Source organism: Scomber japonicus, chromosome 3 (genome assembly GCF_027409825.1).
Source record: "Scomber japonicus isolate fScoJap1 chromosome 3, fScoJap1.pri, whole genome shotgun sequence".
NCBI lineage: Eukaryota > Metazoa > Chordata > Actinopteri > Scombriformes > Scombridae > Scomber > Scomber japonicus.
In genome coordinates, this window is record NC_070580.1 from 1,144,838 (window position 1) to 1,166,633 (window position 21,796).

Genomic DNA, 21,796 nt, shown 5'->3' on the forward strand with positions numbered 1-21,796 from the left:
TGACTTTATTCATCAAGTAAATACAGTAACAAAGCCTCAAAGAACCTGGGGAGTTCTTCTATACCGTCAGCCATCACACTGTACAGCACCACAGCTCCCAGTACCTCCCACTCCCACTAATAAGACTGAGGCTGTCCTTACTGTTTAATACCAGGAACATTACATATTATTTTAGAGATTGTTTATTATATCAAAATGAAGCCAAACTACCAGTTATGATATAATGATGTCATCAGTGCAATGACGTCAGATGCTTAAACAGCTTGTAAAGTCAAACTCAACAACATCTGAAATGTAGCTAATAATCCCTGATTTGACAAGAAAACTAAACTGAGTGCTCAACTACAGCAAGCACAGTGGGTCAAAGCTGCAGCAGGGAGTTTCATCTTTTGACCTTTTTCTGTCTTCTTTTTAAAGACTGGGCTATTAACATGGTGAGTATAATGTTATTACTGATAGTGATGGTGGCAGACAGAACAAGAATATCTAAAAATCTGTTGTATTAAAGAGAGTCAGCTGTGTTTATACTGTAAGTGTGTTAGAGTTCCATTTGATCCATTTTCATGTGTTGTCGTGCTGAGTTTTGTGCTGTTGGGTTTCAGTGGGGATTCTCAGCTCAGACCTCTATAAATACACTGTGGCAGCATCAGGAGGAGGACCTGCCATTTCACATCTGACCCCATCATGGCCAGCTGTGATTATGTCAACACGGGGGAGAGGTGTGTGTGTGTGTGTGTGTGTGTGTGTGTGTGTGCGTGTATGTGCGTGCCTTCATACAGACAGCAGGCAAACCTGAAAACGTCAATCATACCGTAATGGAAGCTTCAAGTCTCGAGCTTTTTGCAAGGCATTATAGGAGAGATTTAAAGACTCGAGATGAACACAACCCCCTTCCTCCTCCTCCTCCTCCTCCCGTCCTCCTCCTCCTCTTGTTTAAATTCTTTGGGATGTAAGCATGGCTCATGTCTGTGAATGCCAATGGGAGGCAGCTCTATGGCTTTTCTATGAATTACATTATTGATTCCCAATACTGCTCAGAACAGAAAATGTAATTATGCATGGACCCTGCCCTAACCCCTTCATCCTCTCTTCTTTTCTCCTTCCCTCCCTCTCTCTCTCTTTCTTGTCTTTCACTCAGTGGCTTTTCATCAATTTGTCTTGCGCTACTGCCTTCAGTAACCTGAACCCCCCCCCCCCCCCCCCACCCATCCCCTCCACCCCCCTCTACCTGACCCGCTCTCAGCCTCTGAGTGTGTTGTCCTTCAATCATGTCATGACGGCTGCCGCTTTTCTCTAATGCTCTACAGAGAAACACTCTCCAATCACAACAACACTACATGTTGCACATTCAACATTCACCAATCAGCACCAAATCCAACCAGAGCACACTGACATGACTTTGCCATTTACTGCCCTTCAAAACTTCAATCCTAACTATTAACAACAGGCATTAGAGATATACTGTGTTGGAGATAAGACTTTCACACTAGTTCTGTGAGATATGATTAATCTGAGAAGAGAGTCCTCATTCAGTCACACACTCTCTACTTCCTGCATTTTTTAGACGGTCTGTCTTTTTGAGCTGTGCATCATGTGGGACAGCAGTGATTTAGTCTGCTTTCTAAAGGAGACACTTTGGACCCCCGCAGGTTAAACTGAGATAACCAATCAGTGTTAACCCTCTACTGCATGATGCAACAATGACTTTATCTGGATTTTACTAAAAGGCACTGATATAAAAACCACTGTTTTGTTCTGAAAAGTGAAGTATTTTAGTTTGATAAGACAAATGATTGATAATATCACACAAACAGTAAATGCTGTTTGCATTTCTTTTTTCCATGGGGATGGGCACTAAGAAAGTCATGATGTGAGGGCGCCCAAAGTTGACAAATTGTTCAATATTTAGGCAAAATACATTCAAGACATATATTTGAATAATTTCTGGCAGAAGTTAACTATTCATTTTCATCATTTAAACCAATTTAGATGTGTTAGTTTTTTTGTAAAATGATCAAAAATATATAAGATGAGCCACATTCATTTCTATAATGAAATATTCATATGTATTTAGAACTGGGTTTAGGAAGAATAGTCATTCTGCAACCAGCACAACTACCATGTTTGCTGTAAAAACTGTGCAGAAAACATCAATGATAACTCAGTGAGTGATGTGTTTTACCCAGAAGTTAATGTTATCATTTGTTCCACAGCATTCCTTTTACAGGTTTTAATCCTTCTTACAAATCACTCGAAACATGATGTTGCACGTGCTTTCCTTATTAAATCTGTATACAGTAGCCACAACTAGAACTCTGTCAGCTTGACTCAGCATAGCAACACAAATATCAACATTTTTTTGGTTAGCATTCAAGGCCAGCAAGAGGAAGGAAGATCCATCATCCAACATCAGCTCTTTATACAGTTTGCCTTAAAGCTACAATATTTTTGCTTTTTTCCAGATATTTTGTAATTGAAATATGCTCCAAACATGATCTTGTAGTCAGAGGCTTGTGTGAGCATCAGCAGCAGCAGCAGCAGCAGCATCGGCAGCAGCAGCAGCATCAGCAGCATCAGCATTGGCAGCATCAGCAGCACAGATGTTTTAAAGTGAGTCTCAATCTTCTAACCAATCAGAGCAGACTAGTTGAATACAGGAGCTATGTTACTTCAATCAAACCACCAGGTACATGATGATGAGGATACAGGTGAAATGCTGGGTGCAGGGAGAGGGAGGAGTCATATGCTGCAAACACAAACTATGGCTAGCTTCATTTCCAGAATGTGCATATTGTAGCTTTAAGCTGATTGTAATAAAATACTCACTAATAGCTAACTGAAAAAATCATTCAAGTACATTACTTTAAATGACTCAATAGAAGTACTAACAGAGCATTAGAATTAGGGCTGAACCATATATCATTATTGTATCTACATCTAGATATGATATATATTTATTTGAATGACTTAATTTTCACTGCTGTTACATTTAAAATATATTGTTCAAGCATTGTTGCAAAGTAGAGGTTGCAGAAAAATGTTTTTATTTATACTTTTATTTCAATGCATCTTGAGACAGTTATTGGTCTGTTGTGATTAATAAACTATTTTGTTGAGTAACTGCACTGTAAGGGTTAGGGTTTGGTATTATTATGCTGTTTTGTTTAAGAATACTTCATTTTCACTGTTGTTACACTTGAAATGTCAAACAAGTGTCAAAGCATAGTCATATTATATCAATGTTGAGATATCCAGATATGATCATTTATCCATATCATGCAACCCTAATTAGAATCTATTGTAAATACTGATTTTCATATTGTAATCCTTTAAACCACATATTACTTTGTGACTTACTTTGTCATTATATTACTGTAGTATCCTACTCAGCTATGCCCAACATCCCAAAATACTGGATTTATTCATGGACCATAATGAGACAGGAAGAAAATACTTTGCCTCAATAAATATACTTTGGTCTCTTCAGTTGTTGTCCACACATACATGATCTGCCTCCACATTTATATTGAAATATAGGTAAATCAAATCTATTCACACCAATGGAGGAGTGACGTCTAACTAACTGTAATCAGCTGTTTTGAACTGGCTGAACAAGCTCAACTAAATTGATCCCACATGTAATTTTTCTCATTTTGTTTTCAAATGTTTTTTTCATTTTTTAAATGCTGCTTTTGACCTCATAGAGGACAGACATTACTTGAGATGGAGCTTTTTTTCCAGTAGATTATGGCCTCACTCCCTCCTTTCTTTTGTCCTCCTCTGTTTTCATTCCTCTTTGAACCCTGGGGCAGCCCCCACCCCCACTCCATCCCCCTCCCACATCACATCATGGTCGTGGCCGTTGAGATGTGTCTGATCATTTAGTAGCAGGCTTTATTTATCCAGAGCTCATGCTCCATTAAGGCAAGCGAACGCACCAAAACTCAAATCAGGGGGGTTTCCCTACGGCCCCTACCACCAGAATAACAATGTTATAGTCAGTGACAGCAGAGAGAGATGGCAGGTGGATTGAAAAGGGTGAAGGACATTGAAGGAGATGAGGAAGGAGAGGAATGACAGATGAGAAGAGGAGGAGGAGGATAAGATGAGGCCAAAGGCAGAGATGTGCTTGAGCAGAGCTGGAGAGGAGCTGAAGGAGACACTGGAGGAGGAGGAATATGAAGTGAGGAGATTGCGTGAAAAGGAGAGGAATTAAGCACCAACGATAAAATTACACTACTCCCCTAGCAACAGTTACCGGGTCACTGATGGACAGCCCACTGCATGGCAACCAGTCAGCAGCAGAGGATGAGAGGATGTGACATGAACAGAAGCCTACTGTTGGGCTGAGGGGGAAGAATGGGAGAAGAGGAGGAGGAAGGGAGTGAGGAGGGGGATGAGGGAAGATTTTAAAAACAGAAATACAATGTCCTGCACTCGTATGCATAAATATTAACGTTACAGACATTTAGCTGATGTTCTTCCCCACAGAGACTTACTGAACTCTACTAAAAGCAAGAATACACACTGTGGAGTCAGTTACAACTTTGGTTTTCAGGCTTTTCATGCACGTGTGTGTGTGTGTGTGTGTGTGTGTGTGTGTTAGTCACAGGAACGTCCACTGTGAGGACACTGACTCCTTCACTATATCATTATGACATTATAACTACAGCTTGTGTCATTATCCACAGATGACAGGAGAGGGATAGAAAAAAAGAAAGACTGACCACTGATGGTGGAACTTCTGAAGAATTACAGCTGGAAGGTTTTCTTATATAAAACATATTTAAGTGAAAATATAAGAGAAAGGGTTTTTCTATATGAGGACACTATGGCTCATCTACCATGATAAAAGGAGAGAGTGTGTCCATCATTATCAATGTTTAGGACTATTTGAAGTCAACATGGAAGACAAGGCCTTTAAAATACATTTAAACATTTACAACAGAGGTCATTAATAGGTGGACTGTGGTCTGTATCTGGACCCAGACGCCCTCCTATCTGGACCTGGACCTGTAATTGATGAAATATTGAGGATTGTTCAATTTTGTCTGAGTGTTTCCATTTTAACAGGCGCAGCTTCTCCAGCTATTACGGTAAAAGTGGAGCGACCACTGTGCATAGCCAATCTGCCCACGTGACGCTAATCAGCCAATCAAATCCGTGCATTCGGACATGCGGAGAGACTGGACTGTCAGTGAGATACATACAGAGAAAAGAGGAGAGACAGAGAGGAGGCAGATAAGAGCTAAAACTAAACACTTCATTTTAAAAGCACAATCAAAAGCTTTCTGTAATACACTTGATTTTGAAATGCCATCTACATTTGATGTAAGAAAAGAAAATGTATCTTATTCTTTTTTATTCTTTATTTATTTGTTTATTTGCTAACCCCCTCCCCCAACACACACACACACACACACACACACAGGTTTACAGTACACACAATAATACAAAATACTTGTAAGCACTGACACCTGAATGATTAAAAATGATTTAAAATTGAAGGTTGGTTTTATAATGATCAGCTCTGAGCTGGGAGAACATTATGAGGATTTGGACACACAAACAAAGTTATCTTCAACAAGCTAAAGCACATTCCTCACAAGGACCAGTGATTGTCACTTTTAATTAACTTTAAGTATTGCTCTCATAAAATCCAGAATAAAGTTATCTGATCAAAGAATACATTAACAGGATTTGTGATGCAGCGTTCAGCAGCCACTGTGAGAGTCAGACAGCTTTTAATAGTCACTGTTATGGACACTGTTCAGTCAGTGGTAAAATAAATAGCAAGCAACATCCACACACACACACACACACACACACACACACACACACACAACCACTGTTTATTTTCCTCCATCAGACATATTAAAATGTAACATGAGCACAGAGGCTCGTTGAGCTGTGCAGTGTCCCAGCACAGTGCACAGGTGCTGGCCTTATTATTCCAACTACAGGTCTCCTATGAAGTCAAGAAGCCACTGGACACGCTCAGCTGTTGTCCAGCATTTTATAGCTGTATGGAGTGTTCTTATTGTAGCTGCATCAACAGGAGATGCTCTTGTAAAGACTGTTTTCCCCTCAGCTTTCATCTGAGATATTCATTTTTACTCTACATCTCAGAGGGACATGTAACACTGTCTGCATGAGATTACAAGATTTTACACACAACTCAAGAGCACTTTATTAAATATTCTGTATAAAGTAGTTTAAATGAGCTCCAACTAGCTGTGTGTAAGTTTTTGTATTTACAATCAAATCATATTTTGAATGCAGAACTTTACTACATGTCTATTTTTGTATTAATTCAACTATAATTTTCACTTTAAATGTCTCCTACACATTAAAGTCACAAACCACTCAATTACAACTGTAAATAGGTTTAACTGGAAATGTAGCACTGGCCAAATGTCATTTAATCTCAACATCAAGAGAAGAAAATGTGGCAAAAATGTTGATGTTGCTCTACTGAGTGAAGTGTTTGTCTTTTTTCCTCTGAAGTAACAATATCTGCTAATAGAAACGACACTTTTATGCTTGTGTTCAGATTCAGAATCTGGCAGCATTTGATTAAGGTTAGATAAAGATCATGTTCTCTGTTGAAGAAAATACTACCTTTGAATAATAAGCTGTGCTGTTCTTTCCAGTCTGCCACAGTTCAACTCTTTAAAAGATGTGTTAACTGTAGTCATGTGTGATGGCACAATACTTACATTTGTATTGATTTATCAGGCAGTCAGCTGATGATGACTATGTATTTACTACTCACTGAAGAATGATCTTTTTATGAGTAGGAAATGAAATAGAACTGAATGAATGATTGTCTGAGAAGATATTCAACTCTAAGATGTCAACATTATTATTTCATGAATGTGAAATATTTTAGAAGTCTTTTTTTAATAAACTCTCCTAAAACTCAGCCCAACAGTTTTGATACATTCAGAAAGTTTGAGGTGCCTACATTTTTTCTTTTTAAAGTTCTATCCATTTAAACAGTTCAATAAAGTTTGTAGAGATGTATCAGCTGGCAGCTCCAGCAGAGTTTATAAGCATATTGTTGAAATGTGAAAGATGGACTAGAGTGGTTTTGGTGCACACAGACAGTGGCACAAGGTACCAAGGTAAGTCATTTTCTCTCCAGTACTCTCCCTCAGCGTGCAGTGCCAGGAGTCAATAAAGCTTAAAGGAGTGAAGCTTTGGCTGGCCTGGCCTTTTGTGTCCAAACACACTGCTGCTCACACAAAAGTTCCTCTTGAGAAGAAAAATAGACAACACTGGTTCCTGTCATCCATCACAGGGGGCCATTTAGGGGAATTGCAGAGTGTTTGCTCAAGCCTTAATTAAAATGCACATCCCATCACTGTGTTCCTGTACTTAACCTTGGATCGCCCACTTCTCACATACACTCTCTTCACTTGACTTCAGAGAGCGCGAGCACCATGGTGTTCAAATGCACAGGAAGGCACGCACTAACACTAAGACACACACACACACACACACACACACACACACACACACACTCACACACACACACACACACACACACACACACACACAAAAACACAGACAGAAAGACTGTGTGTATGCCAGGACTGGCTAAGTCAGTCCTTACTGTGGTGATTCAGTACATTCACATTCTTTACATCTCCCTCCAATGCTCTTAGTGCTGAAGGGCATCCACACACACATAAAACACACACACACACACACACACACACACACACACACACACACACACACACATTGAAAAAAAGCTAGCCTTAACTCCACATCCTGTGTGGAGCTGCTCTCTGGGTGAGGTGTTCTGCTTTATCACAGCAGCTGTTGTGCCACAGCAGGTTGGCAGTGAGGTGGGAATTGAGGAGGGTGTGGGGGGGGGGGGGGGGGGGTATAATGGTTGTCCTGCAGCCTGCTGGTGGCTGACCAGATATCCTGGCACTGGAAACAGAGGAGGGGCCAGCATGTTTCAATGTGTGAGGCTGCTGCTGTATGATGAGGAGATAAAGAAATGAAGGCAGAAACTAAAAAAGCTCTGCTCTCCCTAAAGGCTGCAATGTTTTGTTTAGAATCATTAGTTTAAATAAAAGAGTTTAGTAAAACAACAACACAACATCATAATACAGTTCCACTGGAAGGTCAAATAATAGTTGATAAAACTGAATTATTACCCAGCTCTATGGGGAAATGAGTTCAAAATGAGTTCAACTTAAATTATACAATGGATCTCAAAGATCTCATCTGCAGAATATCCAGGTGTGTCCAGACTGAGATCAGATCAGGATTAAATCAAAGCAGCTCCTGTTCATTAGACTGTCTATATTCAAACTGCATCCTGCACACTACTGGATGTAAACTGACAGCAGTGCTGAGTGGACAAATATAAAGAATATGATAATGTAATGACTGTTAACTGCTGACACTTCAACTTCTCCTCCATAGGTAAAAGAAATTACCTTCTTTAAGAGAACAGGAATATCTTATTTCAGCCCCTCAGTTCAGCCTCTGTCTCAAAAAAGCCATTTTAGATCATATCTCTTTAAAGCCCCCAAGTCATAGAGCTTTGACCATGTTTAACATCTGACATCATCACACTATATAAATTAAAGCCCAACGGATATATTGGTCAACCGATATCATGGGGCGATATTGACCAATATATCAGTATCGGTGAATATGTTATCCAATATGTTTGGGGTTTTTTGTTAGTCAGTTTGTTTTTAAGGTTATATAGGCAGCATTTATGTATATTTGATCTCTTTTCTTAATTCAAATTGAATGTATTATGATATTTTTTTTTGTTTGTTCCACATGTTGTTTTATTCATAGCTAATTCTTATTATTAAATTACCAGAGAAGTTTACTGTTTTAACGCACTGATGTCATTTTATACAATACAGTGTATTGTTTAACTGTAAAACATCATACCTTCATAACATTTGAGGGATCATCATTAAAAAAGTGTGCTTATGTATATATCCTGTACATATAACATTATCGGCATCGGCCCCCAAAACCTTTTTTTACCTTTCTTTTTTTTTCTTTCAATGTGTGTATATTATATATTGTGCTACTGAGGTATCTACAGGCTCAAGTCTGAAAAAGCATTTTAACATGGGAGCCATGAAATAAACCACTATATTATCATGGTCTATGTCTTTAATATTATAATATGGAGTCTAATATTTCATTTTGTTTTGTTTTGTTTTAAATCCCTTATATTGGTATCAGTATCAGCCCCAAAAACCCAGTATCAGTCAGGCTTTAATATAAATAAGAGATACAACACAGTAAGTCCCCTTTAAGTAACAGCAGCTGTACAGCAATGTGAAAGTCCTGCATTCAGACTGTTACCAAAGTAAAAGTACTGAAGTCTAACAACCAAAATATGAAAAGTAGAAGTAGTCAACGGCTCAGATTATAATAATTACTGATTCATCAGCATGAAACCAGCATCTTAATGTTGTAGCTGGTTGAGTTGGGGTCGATGTGAACTATGCTATAATCTGTTGGGCTAATTACTCTATAACTATGCATCATAGTTTAGAATCTAATCATGTGTTTTTGGGTTATATCGTGCTGCTTCTAATCTGTCAGATTAATATAGAAGAGTAAAAAGTATAATACTGGTATTAAACTCTGAAACGTGGTGGAATATAAAGTAGCACAAAATGGAAATACTCAAGTAAAGTATGTTAAAGTTGTACTTAAGTACACTAGTTAAGTAAAATATATTGTAGTGCTTATCTTCCCTCACTGTAAACACAACAACATACAGTACTACTACAGTCACATCAATCATTCTACAGTACAATATACTCTTTGCAAACACATTAAAGACTTTACACATACATATTTAAATCAATAGATGCATCATGCCTGGTTCTGCTGAACATAATGAATAACACATAGAGGATGTTTCTATTCACATCAAAGGTTCCTCTCTGTAAGAAGTATGAATGTGCTTAATACATGTCATTGCAGGCACTGCTATTGGATGATAAATTTGAACCTAGTTGTGGCAGTAGAGCAAAGGTCAAAGGGTCACCAAACACATTAGGAATAATGTTGTGTGGAAGGGAAATGTACATAGAGGAGGACTGAAGTTAAAACAAGACAGATAGGCAGGCTGAGGTTATGGAGAAGGGTTGAGGATTGTGAGGGGAAAGAGAGGAAAGTGGAAGGAAGAAAGAAAGAGCAGTTTGGAGCCAGGTTGGCTGTGGAGTGAGTGAAAGAAGTGTTCGTGGGGGTGGGTGGGGGGGAGTTGAGAAGGATGGCAGGCTTTGTGGCTGGCTGGACGTCGATCAGAGCAAAGCAGAGAAAACTCACTCACTCATGGAGTCCACCCAGCATGACTTCATGTTTTCTGGAGCTTTGGCCAAGGGCAGAGAGATAGTAACACACACACACACACACACACACACACACACACACACACACACACACACACACACACACACACACACACACACACACACACACACACACACACACACACACAGAGGAGTTACGAAGCCCAACAAGGCACATCATCATCTATGAAGCAGAAACACTGGGAGGCAACATCATGGGAGGAGGACAGGAAGCTAGCTGCAGCATATAGCTCACAGAGCTCTTTAATGTCAGAGAAAATGCCCTCACACACACACATACACACACACACACACACACACGCCTCGCCTCCAGAGCACCTTCCGCCCTTCCTCCTCACCTTCCTCCACCTCATTGATCGCATATAGACAGCCAGGCAGGCAGGCAGGCTGGCTGCGAACGGATGCCACTCACACCCTCCTCCACCTCCAGCCACCCACCTATTACCCCCCCCCCCCCCCCCTCACTCTCCACCCCCCAGCAGCACACACACACATGCTTGGCTAATTAATAGCCACTGTTCAGTGAGACAAGGTCATGCTGCCAGGGGGCTAAACACAATGCCACGAAGCTGACACCTCTGCTGGGACACCAGACAGAAGCTGTTAATGCACTCCTCCATTGTCCTGTCCCAGTGGAAGCTGTTCACCATCCCCACCCACACCCACCACCACCTACGCCCACCCAATATTTATTTATTTATTTTATATGTACGGCGCTGTGATACCAGTAAGAGATTGTTTTTCTTGTGCGGTGAAGGTCACATCAGTCCCACACCAGGTCCAAGTGGGTTGTAACCATCTGCTGCCTGCATGTTATGTATAGTTTTTCCTTTCAATATGTGTATAGTGCTACTGTGAGGTATCTACAGGCTCAAGTCTAAAAAAGCATTTTAACATGGGAGCCATGAAATAAACAACTATATTATCATAGTCTATGTCTTTAATATAATATGTATATAATATAATGAGTCTAATATTTCATTAAAGTCCATGTAAAGTAAGAATAGTAGTAGTAGTAGTAGTGTTAGATGTAGTAACAATAACTGGCCACTAGGCAGGTTAACCACTGAAGAGAGCAGACTCTCGGTCTTATATAGTAGAGGAGGGGCCAAGGGTACGCCACTACGTCACGGAGTAGCCCTTTTTTGCAGGCTCAGAAAATCAGGAAAAATGAGAGGCTGAGAAACAGTTTAAGGCTCTATCTCCACAAGTCAGTACTGCATAGTTATCAGCCTGTTCACATGTTTTCTATAACCATTTTATAACATGTATAATATGTTTAGAAGTAAATGAATTGACTTTACACAGACTTTAAGGCTTTAGAGGATCTACAAACTATACTACACATACAATGTACACAAGGTAATAAATAAAAGAATGGTGTCTCATAGGAAATAAGTTTACATTGTCACATATTCATTGAACATGAATAGAAGGTTCTTCAGTGTATAGAGTTTACACTTGTGTTCACAAGGACAATTTCATTATCAAGGACAAAAGCATATAGAAGCTTTTAGCATTAAGACCCTCTTGAATGAAGTGTGAATTAATTCTTTTCATTTTATAAACGTTTCATTTGTAAGTGGAAGAGTGTGTTACTTCTTCTTTCACTACTTTATCACCATATGATAGGCTACAGTTCATATTAAACAATGAAAACACCTGCTTCAGGTGATGTTATCACTTCATAGCTAAAAAAAACCTAACAACCAAGTTCTTCTCAAAAATAAAACTCAAATACTCAGAATCTGACAATTTCCCAGAGCAAGACAGCATGCAATATTTATTTTGAAAGCTAACATGTCCATGAAGAAGCTGAATCAGTCAGAGCATGTTACAGCCTGAGGGAAACCAGCATGACCAGTCCTGAACCTGAGCTGAGCTGCTTCAAAATCACACTCTGTTTGATCTCTGCACCAGTCTACACACCAGTCTACACACCAGTCTACACACCAGTATACACACCAGTATACACACCAGTCTACACACCAGTCTACACATCAGTATACACACCAGTCTACACACCAGTCTACACACCAGTATACACACCAGTCTACACACCAGTATACACACCAGTCTACATACCAGTATACACACCAGTATACACACCAGTCTACACACCAGTATACACACCAGTCTACACACCAGTCTACACATCAGTATACACACCAGTCTACACACCAGTCTACACACCAGTATACACACCAGTCTACACACCAGTATACACACCAGTCTACATACCAGTATACACACCAGTATACACACCAGTCTACACACCAGTATACACACCAGTATACACACCAGTATACACACCAGTCTACACACCAGTCTACATACCAGTATACACACCAGTATACACACCAGTCTACACACCAGTATACACACCAGTCTACACACCAGTATACACACCAGTCTACACATCAGTATACACACCAGTCTACACACCAGTATACACACCAGTATACACACCAGTCTACACACCAATATACACACCAGTCTACACACCAGTATACACACTAATATACACACCAGTATACACACCAGTCTACACACCAGTATACACACCAGTCTACACACCAGTCTACACACCAGTATACACACCAGTCTACACACCAGTCTACACACCAATATACACACCAGTCTACACACCAGTCTACACACCAGTCTACACACCAGTATACACACTAATATACACACCAGTCTACACACCAGTCTACACACCAATATACACACCAGTCTACACACCAGTCTACACACCAGTATACACACCAGTCTACACACCAGTCTACACACCAGTATACACACCAGTCTACACACCAGTATACACACCAGTCTACACACCAGTATACACACCAATATACACACTAGTCTACACACCAGTATACACACTAATATACACACCAGTCTACACACCAGTATACACACCAGTCTACACACCAGTCTACACACCAGTATACACACCAGTCTACACACCAATATACACACCAGTCTACACACCAGTATACACACTAATATACACACCAGTCTACACACCAGTCTACACACCAGTATACACACCAATATACACACCAGTCTACACACCAGTATACACACCAGTCTACACACCAGTATACACACCAGTCTACACACCAGTATACACACCAGTCTACACACCAGTATACACACCAGTCTACACACCAGTATACACACCAGTCTACACACCAATATACACACCAGTATACACACCAGTCTACACACCAGTATACACACCAGTATACACACCAATATACACACCAATATACACACCAGTCTACACACCAGTATACACACCAGTCTACACACCAGTATACACACCAATATACACACCAGTATACACACCAGTCTACACACCAGTATACACACCAGTCTACACACCAGTATACACACCAGTCTACACACCAATATACACACCAGTATACACACCAGTCTACACACCAGTCTACACACCAGTATACACACCAGTCTACACACCAGTATACACACCAATATACACACCAGTCTAAACACCAGTATACACACCAGTCTACACACCAGTCTACACACCAGTATACACACCAGTCTACACACCAGTCTACACACCAGTATACACACCAATATACACACCAGTATACACACCAGTCTACACACCAGTATACACACCAGTCTACACACCAGTATACACACCAGTCTACACACCAATATACACACCAGTATACACACCAGTCTACACACCAGTATACACACCAGTCTACACACCAGTATACACACCAATATACACACCAGTCTACACACCAGTATACACACCAGTATACACACCAGTCTACACACCAGTCTACACACCAGTATACACACCAATATACACACCAGTATACACACCAGTCTACACACCAGTCTACACACCAGTCTACACACCAGTATACACACCAGTCTACACACCAGTCTACACACCAGTATACACACTAATATACACACCAGTCTACACACCAGTATACACACCAATATACACACCAGTCTACACACCAGTATACACACCAGTCTACACACCAGTCTACACACCAGTATACACACCAGTCTACACACCAGTATACACACCAATATACACACCAGTATACACACCAGTCTACACACCAGTATACACACCAGTCTACACACCAGTATACACACCAATATACACACCAGTCTACACACCAGTATACACACCAGTCTACACACCAGTCTACACACCAGTATACACACCAATATACACACCAGTATACACACCAGTCTACACACCAGTATACACACCAGTCTACACACCAGTATACACACCAATATACACACCAGTATACACACCAGTCTACACACCAGTCTACACACCAGTCTACATACCAGTATACCAACCAGTCTACACACCAATATACACACCAGTCTACACACCAGTATACACACCAATATACACACCAGTATACACACCAGTCTACACACCAGTCTACACACCAGTCTACACACCAGTATACACACCAGTATACACACCAGTCTACACACCAGTCTACACACCAGTCTACACACCAGTCTACACACCAGTTTCCAAACCGGAGCCCTTATTATTTGTCTTTCAAGTTATGTTGTGATGTGTGTAGCATCTGTCCTCCTTTAAAACATTTAAATGATTATGTTTACGTTGTATTTACATTGCCGTTGTGTTTTAAGCCATTAAAAAGGATTTGGTAGTCAATGTATCAATGAGTCTACCAGCCACACTAGTACACCATGATGTCTGATGTCTCCAGACTTGCATGTGAAATGAATCTTAGTGAATGATGTTCAAATGATGTTTTTCTGTATGTGATGTTTCACTGAGTGCTACTGAACAGGCTTCTAGCTTCAGCTAGCACTTAAATGACAGCCTGATGGAGTACAGTGCAGGCCTGCTGAACCTTACCCAGCAGCCACCAGTCCTTCCCATAAGTATTCAGAGCAGAGAACTGTGGGTGATCTTTAGTAATGTTCCAGCTGATTGGTGTAGGGTGGCAGGGGTGATTTGTTGCCATCACCTTCCCATGAAGAGGGAAAGGAAAAAAAAATCTCAGAGCCCATCTTGTGCATTTACCAAGGATAAGGGGCAAGGAAAGAGATATGAGACGCACTTTTCTTTATCTCCTTCCTCCTCTTTTCTAAGTATGCTTGAAGGTCAGCGCGTATGAAACAATCCATAACAGATGTCGCTTTGCAGAGTCTGAGCAGAGACAAAAGGCGTCTGTTGCTCTGTCGTGCTCTCTCTCTCTCTCTCTCTCTCTCTCAAATGGCTCTTTTCTCTTAATAACTCAACGTCTCCTCATGTGACATTTCAATATTCACAGATACAGGCTTGTCCTGCAGGCTTTTTCATTGTCCAGCGACAAGCCTTGTAAAATGTCAATGCGTTTGGTGCACTGACATGTTGTCAGAGTTGCACCCTGGCGCTTATGTGGCCCATAGCGCTGCTTTGCCCTCCTTTCCTGATGCACCGTGTGGCCACTGTAGGCTCTGCACTGATTTTAGGTGCAGAGTGGGTAGTCACACAGAAAAGTAGACGTGCACATTTTAAACCAGTGCTGTTGTATTTTTTGAGGGGTCTCCAAGTTATTTTGTGGAGGGCTCTCCATTTTATCATTCAAACCCAAACATAGCCCTCAACAGTAGTCTGTGTATGAACCATTACATCACATGTAGATGTTGATCCCCTCACGTTGCTAAAATGCCAAAATATTGAGGACATGACCTCAGTGTCCTCAGTGAAAGCTAAGGCCCTGCTCAGTTGTCATTTAAACTTAAGTGTAATACCAAATGTGCATTATGATGGGGGTAAGAGGGTGGGGGTGGGGGTGGGACCTGCTTTTATTATATCAGGGGCATTGCTAAAATCTGTTCATTCTGTATTATGTGGGAGACCTTTACATCTAAATGTGTATGATGGTTTATGTAGAATCTCTCTGGTTAAGATCTATAAAACGAACCATTATTATTACTGTTTTTATTGTTTTGTTTGTTTTTGTTGTGGCCCGGTCACACACAGTCCTGCTGGTACCATGTGTCTATTGTCTGCTGTCTCCTGTACTCAGCAGTGTTGGACAGGTGTCTCTACTCCAGTCAAATCTCTCAATAGAGTCATTTAAGCACATAAAAGCTGCAGGAGCAAAAGCACACTGCGCTGCATTCAACAAAGTGACAATATGGCGGATGTTACACAATGCTCGGGCTTTTCAGACCACTGAATGTGTCCTATTAGAAGCAGTAGTAGTGTTTTGTGTGGGTTTTTTTCAGAGCTCCTGTGGTTAAGTGGCTGCTTTAATTAGACAAACATTATTGTGTAGTCATTCAGTAGACACTGTTAAGTCAAACAACTCAGTTAAGCTTTGCACTCAGTACAAATGTGGCTTAATTGGGAGTTAAAAGTCTAACTGTGGGATTTTCAAATCTAATCAGTGTGCCTTTGAAAGGGCAATCTGCTCGGAGAAGCCGATACTGGTGTTTGTAACGTCTCGTCTTGACAGCCGCTTCATCTACTAGACTGTTTAGGTTTGTTTCTGCAGCTGATGGTGTTGCATTTAAAGCTGTCGTGGTTTGAATGTAATACCAATGCAGAGAAATAACTAAAAGTGAAGTGATGATGAAACGGTGAAATTAAACGCAATTCAAGCGGATCAAATCTATTATAGAGCAGAGCCGTACATCTTCCACATAAAGGCTCTAATTGGTTTATAACACTGGAGCTCAGGGTTGACATGTAATAGACTACATAATGGACAAAACATTCCAACTTGTATATAGAACAGAGTTTATTCTACATGATGAGATATTATGCTTGTGAGGGAAAAGAGCAGCAGCCTTGAGACTGAAAAGCATGTGAAATGATTTACTTCATTAATGACAAATTCAAGTTTTGCAGTGATGTTCAATTGAAAAGCTTGTTAAGAAGAATGTTTGCCTGTAGTCTGAATCAGTGCATGAGTTCATACATTACACTTTTGTGTTGATGCAGTTTCTCTTCACACAGAATAAGTCCTTTCTTTTGTGCTTTGCTAAAACTGGAAACACATGGAAGTAGTAGATCTTTAAGTTCTGTAAGCCATATTATACACTTCCTTGAATAAAGTATGTTTAAAAAAAAAAGTATAACTAAATACATTGTATTTATTCTACTTTCTGGCAACTTTTATTATCTACTATTATTACTATTCTAAAATGTTTTCATCTTTATGTTTCTATTTATGTCTTCTTTGCTCTATGATCCTTTTAGGGCAATTTAATGTGAAGCACTTTGTGTGTGTTATTTCTTTTGTTGTAAAGCACTGTGAGCTGCATTTATTGTATGAAAGATGCTACACAAACAAATGTATTATTATTAAAAGCCAGGTTCACTGTGAAGCTGCAGTGAGAGTGGTAACACAGAGAACTGATATGTATTTATTGTTTTACTTTATGTAGGTGGCATTTTCTGTGTGTTTCATCCTTTTGCTTAACTCAAACTATATAATTATATTTATAATAATAATATATATGTACGGATGTGTTTTGGTTGTTTTTTATTTATAGTTATTTATAATCATTACATTCTCAGTGTGTTCTCAGTAAGTTTACTATTTCAGTGCACTGATCTAATTTTTTTACAGTAAAGTTTACTGTTAAACAGCCTCCATTATATATCTTAGTTAACACATTTGAGGGTTCATTACAAAAAATGTGTGTCTATGTACATATTCTGTATATGTAAGATTATCTGCAAATATATCGATATCAGAATATTTTACTCGGCATCAGCTCCAAAAATCCAGTATTGGTCAAGCTCTAGAACCAACTGGTTATTTCAACTATAAATATGTGTTCCTGCCAACTAGAAGTGACTTAATTCAACTATTTAAAAGGAATAATAATCATATCTGATGGAGAACAAGCAACAACAAGAGTAAGCAGCTGATAGAGAGAGTTTGACCAAAAGAAGAGTGAAGGAAAAGGGCAAGATAAACACCACTGTTATATATTCATGTGTGTGTGTGTGTGTGTGTGTGTGTGTGTGTGTGTGTGTGTGTGTGTGTGTGTGTGTGTGTGTGTGTGTGTGTATGCGTGTTGTGGGCATTGAAGTATTGAACAAAGAGCTGTAGATCAAACCCCCACACACATTACTTTGTCCTTGCATCATCTGGGATGGTGAACGGATTAACACCTATTGCATCAAGCCAAGGCACCTTCCGCCCGCCAATTATCACCCGTTCAATTGAAGGGTAGGAGCGCATGTGAAATTAAGCAGCTTACTTTCCCTCCAGTCGAACAAAAGGAATTGTCAGGACGGGGCCTAAGTGAAGACGGGGCGCCATGTAGCATTACAGAGAGGCATTATGATAAACTGTGATGAAGAACATCACCTCCTTTATCTGAGTGTTTAAATTGAGCGGGCTTATTAAAAGCAATGCTGTGTAAAACTGCTTTTAGCTTTAAAAAAAAAGAAAGCGAGGGAAGAGAATCAAAAGAAAAGAAAATCAAATGCATAGTGGAGCTGGTGTCGGAGTGGAAAGATAAGGAAAGCCAAGCAGATGAGTGATTGTGAATCGATAGCCTCTGGGCACGATGCTCTCCTCTCCCTTGCCAAAGAGTTAACCTTGTGGGTCAGCACTGATTCAATACGCCTCCGCTACCAATATGCCTTTGAGCCCAGAGGCGCACAAACCCCTTCATTAAGCACACAGCATTAGTGAATCATTGCTTCCAGCCTCCACATTAAGATCTGTGCAGGGTTTTTTTTCATTTGACCCCACACATACACACACACACACACACACACACACACACACTCACACACACACACCTGGATTTCCCCAATCTCCTGCCCTTCCCATGATGCTTTTCCACTACTCTGATAAGGGTAGCTGACTTTTTTGTCTCTAAGTGGTGAAACATTCCACCCCAGTTCAGCAGCTCAGTGTATTTAAAGGCTGAAGGCATTTTTATTTTCCATTTAAGTTGTTTCTCAACCTTTACTGCTTTCTTCACTATCAAAATCCTCATGATCCGTTCAATTCAGAGGTGCTGCTGTGTGGCCAAGATCAACACATTAGATACCAATCACACTTTTAAAAATATAACCTTTAGAAAATTACAAAAGTGCACGTTTGGTACAATTAGAAGACAAGATTTTGTTCACAATGGTAAGAAGCCTCTATATTACATCACTTCTGCTGGTATCTAGTGCTAGAAAAGCTATTTTGTCACACATTTGAAAGAGGGTCATTTTAACTAGGCGTCCCCCAGGGTTCTATTGTCGGTCCTCTCCTGATCACCCTCTTCATGCTCTCCCCTGCTAACATCATCCATCATCATGGTCTCCACTTCCTGTGCTATGCTGAGGACATCCAGCTGTACATCTCAAATACATAGATCAGCACTAGTGGTGTGACCAGACACTGAGCCAACGAGATGAGACAATACACGATATTGGGTTCATGAGAACGAGACGAGACGAGATTTTAAACACTGTTCTTTAGAAAATTTCAATGAGGAAATATATGACTGGAACAATAGATCAGACCATTTAACCTTAACTGTAATCTGTGGGAAGAAGCTGGAGTATCCAACCCTCTTACTGAAGCCATGTTACCTGATCTTAGTTGTCTTTTATTGTACACAGAATTCTATTGCACTGAAAAATACCAAACAACATGCTTTAACCGCAAAAGTCTAATTATGAGATATATAAGATATAATATATTATAAGGTTATAATAATATAAGATGTTTAACTGAAATTTTCATTAAATTCCCCTCTAAATCTCCAAATAATATTATTTTAACACTATCATGTTGTCATTTAAACTGCATTGTATTGCTTTTTGTATGACGGTTTTTCTGTGTTTATACAGTAATAGGTCATGTCTTTAGGTCTTATTTCATTAAAATGAAGAGTTATGTTTGGTGTGGTATTTTACAAAAACAATTCTCCATTGTATTTCCATTTACAGACACTTTTTACAGTGAAGTATTAGTGATGTTGTTTTCCCAGATATTCAGAAATAACTTTGGTGACAACAGTGTTATACCACAATACACCACACGTTGTATTAAAGTGAATAGTGTGTTTAGGTGTTTGAGTCTCTCCAGTGGATTCTGTGGTATGTTGGTGAGGGCAGACATAAACAAACATCAATCCACACTGTCAACTGTGAGTGACACTGACTACACAAAATCCAGTTTTTAATAAAAAAAAGAGCACTCTCAGGCCAGAATATTGGCAAAGCCATACATCAGTCAAACCCAAGCACTCTATTTGTTTCTCCCACTTAATGTCCTGCTATTGGATTTGGAAGATCAGTATGTGTCGTGGCTCAACTGAAGCTTTATCTCACTTTGTCTTTATTCAGCCTGTTCTCTCTGAATCCAGGCATCCTTGTTTCTCACATCTTTGTCTCTCACCCTGCTCCCCTTTCCTTCGCCCCTCTGACCCTTCCTCACCCTGACAAATATGACTATGGAGGAAAGATGCAGGAAAAAAAGAGATGTGGCCGACCTGGGGTGCAAGCCTCCTGACAAGATTAAGACACCTGAATGGATAAGATGCAGCCTGCTACGCTGCCGCTGCTGCTGGGGCTTTTAAAGGTGCATTTGAAATTGCCTCGGAGAGCTGATAAACAGAGTTTTTTGGCAGGCAATGAGAGTTTGCGGGGAATAATCTCTCAGCAGTGGGGATGCGCTTGAGTGCTGGACAGCGAGAAATTCGATTAACGCCTCCCCATGGTTCCCTCCCCCCCTCCTCCCATACCCATCCCATTCCCACCTCACATCCTACCCCCTACTCTAGAGGGTTGGATCCAGCTCTGGATATGGACCCCGTCACCCACTACTGGCTAATGACAAAGCTACTGTTCCCTGGCTGGAAAACCATCTGCTGGCGACAAGCCTCTCAAAGCAAACACCATGCTGGCAAAGATGGCTGACAGGCTGGCTGCTGCGGATCTACACTATATGTTTGTGTGTATTCATCTGTTCATAAATGTGTGGTTTTTGGCCCTCTTCAGCAGGTAGTGGGAAATAAAAATGCATTAACATGAGGTGTAAGATGCATGAAAGAAAAGAAGAAGAAAAAATAACCCAAAACACTTTTTAGAGGTGAGCAGAAACCTGTTTTACCAGCAGAGTGTGAACGCAACATGTCTCCAGTGTTCATCTCTGACACACAAACACTAATTAACTTCTACGCATGATTACAACAAGGGACCAGGCACACACAGCTCAGACTCTGACAACTCTTCACCTTATACTCTTTAACTATTCAACTCCACACATTCATTTTCAATTCTACTGAAGATCCAGAAGTTACCAAAAGATACACATTTGAAAAAAGGACAAATGGAGGAAGGAAGGAAGGAAGGGACGAAAGAAAGAACAGTCAAAACTGATGGGGTCAATTTGACCCGG

General features: G+C 40.2%; 1 protein-coding gene across 1 annotated transcript in view; it reads right to left on the minus strand.

The window, feature by feature from the left end:
* ptprga (protein tyrosine phosphatase receptor type Ga) overlaps positions 1–21,796 on the minus strand; it is a 540,919-nt gene that overhangs the window by 431,809 nt on the left and 87,314 nt on the right. The gene's annotated exons all lie outside the window — the stretch shown is intronic.